This window comes from Sus scrofa, chromosome 17 (assembly GCF_000003025.6).
Source record: "Sus scrofa isolate TJ Tabasco breed Duroc chromosome 17, Sscrofa11.1, whole genome shotgun sequence".
In the NCBI taxonomy this organism is placed as follows: Eukaryota; Metazoa; Chordata; class Mammalia; order Artiodactyla; family Suidae; genus Sus; species Sus scrofa.
In genome coordinates, this window is record NC_010459.5 from 29,966,987 (window position 1) to 29,973,974 (window position 6,988).

Consider the following 6,988-nt stretch of genomic DNA (forward strand, 5'->3'; position numbering starts at 1 on the left):
AAATGGAATCTTTACAAAGATAAGTTCAAATAAGGTCGTTAGGGCGAGCCCTGAGCCAATAACACCGCTGTCCTTCTGGACAAGGGAGTTAGGACTCAGATACAGACATGCGTGGAGGGTGCACAGCGTGGAGAGACCTCACGAGGCCTGGACTGATGGGTCTACAAGCCAGAGACAGCGGGCAAACCACAGGTGCCAGGAGGGGGCCAGGGCGAATTCTCCCTGATGGCCTCGGAGGGAGCCAGCCCTGCCTGACACCGCCATCACAGACGTCCAGACTCGAGACTCCAGACAGTGAATCAATGCTCTTTTAAGCTCTCTGGAATGCTGTGCGTTGTCACAGCAGCCCTAGAAATAAGAACACACTGCTTCCAAGACACCGTACTTTTTTTTTTCTTTTCTTTTGTTAATTTTATGGCCACACCTGTGGCCTACGGACGTTCCAAGGCTAGGGATCAAAGTGGAGCTGCAGCTGCTGGCCTACACTGCAGCCATGGCAATGCTGGATCCTTAACCCACTGAGTGAGGTCAGGGATCAAACCCACATCCTCACAGAGACTATATCAGGTTTTTAACCAGCCGAGCCACAGTGGGAACTCCCAAAGATGCTGTTTTATCCATCTATTACCCCTGGACAGGCCAGCGCAGAGTTGTGACTAGCAAAGGGCAGATAAACCACAATGTCACTACCACCCAACAGAGTCCCCATCTGTGGCTTCTGGGGACCTGGGTCTGGAAATGCAGGCAGGACCCACCCCATCCCCGGAAGGAAAGACAGGGAAGATGTATAACTACGGAGGGAGGATGCTTGCAGGAAGCAGGTTAGCGAGGAGTTTGTGTGGCCAGAAATAAGCCTGAGATGGTCATTTTGTGATCAGATGGAAGCTGGTGGAGAAACAGTTTAAGCTTTTGATCTCAAAAGAAGCAGAAGGCTGAGCTTGGAACAGGGAGGCTCAGCGGTACTTTCCAGGTGCCAGTCCACACAGCAGAAGATGCTGGGATGCCAGCCAGGAGATGAGACAGGAGACCAGAGTGTGCGTGTTGGGGGTGAGGATGGACAAGGGGTCAGTGGGAGAGGCGGCTTCAGGACAGGAGAGCTGGCAGTACGTACGGCACCTCCGGAGATGAGGGAACACGGGGGCAGGTAAGGACGGAACCCTGGGGAGGGCTCTCTGGCCAGCAGCGGAACAGGTGAGGCTGCTGGATGCTGAGAGGAAGGTCCTCTCCAGGAAAGTGATGGCTCAGAGAGGAGGAGGAGCAGCAGCTGGTTAAGGCTGTGGTTACAAAACCTGGAGAAAGCCAGTAGCTCCATCATCATGGAAGCTGGGGGGAAGGACAGCCTCAGGAAGGGAGCGCTGGTGGCTGGTGGCTGCCACCTTCACAGTCACAGCAGCATCACCAGGGAGTCGGCCATCGGGTTTGAGTTCAGAGGTCATCCCTTGTGAGGGCTCCGTTAGTGAGCAGAAGGGCGGGGAGTTGGGGAAAGCGAAGAAACGAGGCGTCACTGCCTCGCCTACCGGGCACCTGCTCAGGGAGTCCAGCCGCCCGCACAGGGAGGAGAGTGGACGAGAATCTAGGAGAAGGGCATGTGGCTTGACGGGACGGCCACCCCAGACCCCGTCCATCTCTGACATTAAACGGCTGAGAGATTTGGGGTGACCCTCTCGATGGTGAGCTCCAATTTTCTCACTTTTTATTTTGGAACTTTTCAAACTATTAGAAAGAACCGTATCTCCCAGCACCCTGCCCCCACAATCCGACACATCCCCCAGCCTGACTCACCCTCCCTCTACTCGCTTTCCTGCCCAACGGGTTCACTGCGAAGTTAAGTCTAGATATTCTCTCTCTCCTTCCTGAATGGATTCCTGAGTGCCACGCTATAAAGACTTTTGACAGTATAGCCACATACCATGGCTATATCTAAACATTTAATAACGATTCCTGAATAGTCCAGAAGGGTTTAAATTTTCCCAGTTATGGTATTTCGAGGGGGAGGAGTTGCTTTATCAAAATCCAAATCCAACCAAGGTCTGCACATGGCATTTTAGTAACATGGCAAGGTCTGCACATGGCATTTCAGTAACATGGCAAGGTCTGCACATGGCATTTCAGTAACATGTTTTCAGTTTCTTTTATTTATTTGTTTGTTTGTTTGTTTCATTTTAGGGCCACACCTGCAGCACATGGAAGTTCCCAGACCAGGGGTCAAATCAGAGATGCAGCTGCTGGCCTGCACCACAGCCACAGCAACACTGGATCCAAGCTGCATCTTCGACCTATACCACAGCTCACAGCAATGCCAGGTCCTTAACCCGCTGAGGGAGGCCAGCGATCAAGCCCGCATCCTCATGGATACTAGTCGGATTCTTTTTTTTTTTTTTTTTTTTTTTTTAATCTTTTTAGGGCCACACCCATGGTATATGGAGGTTCCCAGGCTAGGGGTCAAATCGGAGTTGTAGCTGCCAGCCTACGTCACAGTCACAGCAACGCAGGATCTGAGCAGTGTCTGTAACCTACACCACAGCTCACGGCAACGTGATCCTTAACCCACTGAGTGAGGCCAGGGATTGAACCTGCATCCTCATGCATGCTAGCCAGATTCATTTCTGCTGAGCCATGACGGGAACTCCACTAGTCAGTTCCTAACCAGCTGAGCCACAATGGGAACTCTGTTTTCAGTCTCTTTTAAGTGGTAAGTGCTCCCTCTTTTTTAATTCTTGATGATGATTTTCTGAAGAAACAAGGTAATGTGTCCTGCTTGCCAATATCTGGATTTTGCTGACACCACCCACAGGGTGCCATCTGAGACATTCCTCTGTCCCCAGGGTGTCCTCTCCCTGGAGTGAGTCCCAGAGAGTTGATGTGCTCGTGTTAGGGGTGTCCCCTCTTGCATCACATCGGTGGGTACAAATGTCTTGCGGTCTCTCTTTGTGATGCTCAGAATACCCTGTGGGTTCAGACATGGTCGCCTCATCTGCCCATTGTACTTTTCACCACGTTGGCAGGAAAATACAAGTTTGTACTTTCCTACATGAAACCTAACCTATTTTGATCAGCTGAAAAGTTAAAAACTCTAGATACAGCAAATTAATCCACATAACAGCAGCACAGTGGTTAAGTGTAGGTCGCAGCAGCAGCTTCAATTCAATCCCTGGCCTGGGAACTTCCATATGTTGTGGGTGGAGCAAAAAATTGATAAATTATAGTTGGTTTTTCTAAAAGAAAAGCAACATTCAGAATGTGGCCTGTCACTGACATTGAAATAGCAGGTATAAAACGCCTCGTGAAAGGGACAGTGACAACTGGGGGGAAAGCATCACATGCAAAACCACCCCCCACCCCTGGGAACAGTGACACAAATTCTAGAAAACAACTGCTGGCAACCCTGCAGGTGGTTCTGGAAGCTGGTTTTCCTCTTCCTAAAGGTTTTCCTTGTATAGGACCTAGACTGCAGGTGCTGGCAGAGAAAACTGAAAAGTTGTGAAAAAAGTGAGCTTACGAAAGAAGAAATTACAGGGTTTGGTAAATAATGTGTGTGTGTGTGTGTGTGTGTGTGTGTGTGTGTGTGTGTTAAGGCCACACCTGCTGCATATGGAAGTTCCCAGGCTAGGGGTCAAATTGGAGCTGTAGCTGCCAACCTATGCCACAGCCACAGTAACTCAGGATCCAAGATGTGACTTCAGTCTACACCACAGCTTAGGGCAACGCCGGATCCTTAACCCACTGAGCGAGGCCAGGGATCAAATCTGCATCCTCATGGATCCTAGTCAGGTTCATTAACTGCTGAGCCATGAAGGGAACTCCTTTTTTGAGGAATTTTTTTTTTTTTTTTTTTTTTTTTTTTAGGGTTTGGTAAATAATTAAGGGAAGGGAGAGTTGAGGTGTTGCCAACACCTTGACCGATAGAATCTCAAGTAAAGTGTATGAATTGGAAAGTTCACAAGAACATGAAGACTGTCCTGCTGGTTTAAGCCGATGGACCTCCCAGGGGGTGTGGCTCTGACTTTGCAGACACTGATGTGCTCAGGTAACCCTGGCAACATCCCCAGGCCATCAGTATTCCAAGATACTTCTTCAAAACTGCTAGTGCATAGCAAGGAGATCCTTCAGTAGGGAATACTCTAGAACACCAAGCCATGTGCCCTATAGCATTTTAAGGGAATAAAATATTAACCTATTTATCTGAAAAATACCCACATGCTTCAGAGTCAGAGCAATGAATGGTTAAGGAAATACACAGGGGTGGGGGAGCTGCTGGTGACCTGCCCATACAAAGAGTTCTGTAGGATAAGTAAAAATTGTGGGTTCTTCTCTGCAATCAGTGCTATTAATGATTTGGAGCATGGCACAGCCTGCAGGGCTGAGGCAGGAGGAGCAACGGGGACACAAGCGTGGGAGTCCACATCTGGGTCCTGGAGGAGAGGAAGAGGGAAAGGAGATAAAGGGGTAAAATCTAGAAATAAAGGCTTGAGAAAAAAAAAAAAACACTCAGTCCCGGAAGTGGCCCCCAAAATGCTTATCAGAAGCAGTACATCAGAATAAAGGCTATGGGAGTTCCCTGGTGGCTCAGTGGGTTAAGGATCGCATGTTCTCACTGCATGGCCAAAAAAAAAAAAAAAAAACAATAAATGAATAAATAACGGATGAAATGTCCACAGTTTAGTTTAAGATTCCAATGGAGAATCCCCCGAGCCTGTCACTAAGCTTGTTTATCTGTGGACATTGCCAATCTTTTCTATCCATCTTGGTGCAGAGTTGCCCTGGACGCAGGGCAGGGGTCTTGCCCCTTCCAACCACCTCCCTGAGAGGAGACCGGACCACAAAGGTCCACAATGACTAGGGACAGCCGTCACAGGCACACAACAGCAGGCTCCGCTGGAATAGATTGTGGGGTCAGCTGACCCCTGGGTAGAGCCTGTCCCTGGTGACCCGGTTCTTTCAGTGGCCAGCCTGCTGCTGAGGGGCCTGGGCTCTGTCCGGAGGGTCTCCTGCTCTGGGCTGTAGGGACTCAGCATCCTGCCAATAGGGAATGCTGCATAGGTGATGACAAAAGTCTAGTCAGGAGTTCCCGTTGTGGCTCAGTGGTTAACAAATCCGACTAGGAACCATGAGGTTGCAGGTTCGATCCCTGGCCTCGCTCAGTGGGTTAAGGATCAGGCGTTGCCGTGAGCTGTGGTATAGGTCGCAGACATGGCTTGGATCCCTCGTTGCTGTGGCTCTGGCGTAGGACGGCGACTACAGCTCCGGTTAGACCCCTAGCCTGGGAACCTCCATATGCCACGCATGCAGTCCTAAAAAGACCAAAAAAAGAAAAAAGAAAGAAAGAAAAGCCTAGTCATCTCCTCTCTGTTGCAGCAGAAGTAGGGGGAGGTCTCTGGGCCAGAGCTGGCAGCGCAGGGTCCTGTTCCTTGCAAGTAAGCGGCTGCGCAAGGTGGACGGTGGCACTGGCGAGGCTGGGTGGCCGGCTGGCTGTCAGGATCCCAGCACCTGCCCCTGCTGGTATGTGAATCTCACTTGAGACGAATTCTTCAGATAACCGTAAAAACCATAGCAACTTTGTTCATGTTGGGATTGGCGCTGAGGGTCCATGGAGAAGCAAGGCTGGAAAAACAGGTTCCGAGCTCCTTCCCAGAGAAGGGGCCGTGAATTCAGGCTCCCCTTCCCCCCCAAGCCTGGTGACCCAACTGCTCACATCCTCTCCCCCCATCCCCCAATTCCAGAACAAGAAATGGGTCAAGGACACATCCCGGCATCACTCACTTCAGGAAACTTTTATAAAAACAGTTGTCTGTAAAACTGTTTGTTTGTGTTTTGTTTTGTTTTGTTTTTTAATCTCCTGGAAGAGAAGGAGAGAGACAGAGACAGAGGCCAAAAGAGAAGAGGTGGCACTTCTGAGACTTTTGCCCATGTCAGGGGAAAAGAGGATGGAAGTGGGCGCTGGGGTCAATCCTGCATCGGGTGTCGCTGCAGAGAGGGCGTGACACGAATGCTGCTGCCCTGGCCCAAGGCCTCCGGTATTTTGACTAAAAGGGTGAAATGGAGTTCCCGTCCTGGCTCAGTGGTAATGAACCTGACTAGGATCCATGAAGATGTGGGTTTGATCCCTGGCCTCACTCAGTGGGTTGAGGGTCTGGCGTGGCTGTGTTTGTGGAATAAGCTGGCAGCTGCAGCTTTGATTCAACTGACCCCAGCGCCCTAGCCTGGGAACTTCCATATGCTGCAGGTGCAGCCTTAAAAAAAAAAAGACCAAAAAAAAAAAAAAAAGGGTAAAACAAAGGGAGGAGCTGAATAACTTCTGTGTTGTCCCTCAAACCCAGAGCATGTAGATCCTGGAAGCGGGCAGAGGGAGGGCTGGGGAGCTGAGCAGGAGGAGGAACAGCCCTGGGCTGGTCAAGGCCATGGGCAGCAGGGCTCCACCAGCCAGGACCCCAAGAGGACCTGAGTAGGGGGGCCTGTGGCCAGAGCAGCAGCTTTGCACCTGACCCTGGGGCTGAGGAACAGCCGTGAGGAGAGACTGTGCCCCACTTCCCAGGGGCAGAAATCCACATTCCATGTCAATGGCAGGTGCCTGGCGCCCTGGGGGACGACCTGCACAGTCCCAGCCCGGGTCAGAGGGGAGGGGAGGAGGCTGAGACAGGCCCTGGAAAAGCCCCAGGCTTGCCAAACTCCACAAAATGTTTTCCTTTCTACCTGGTTCTGGGAGTGCCTGGCCGTCCAGGCTCAGCTGCTTTCTTGACTCCTTTCCTGCATCTCGCAAGCCATCTCTGTGCTGGTCCAGCAGAAAGGAGATGCTGCAGCGGGAATCCAGGCTGGGACCTCCCCACTGGCCCCTCTCACCTCCGACGTGAGGACCCCGAGATCAGTATCCTTGGATGCAGACAGCAGCTCGCCCTCACTCTGATTCACGCAGATGCATTTCAGGTCGTTTTCTCTGACTCAGGGTTGGGGGCACCGCCTCTCCCTTCCCCTCCTCCCTCTCAGGCAGCTT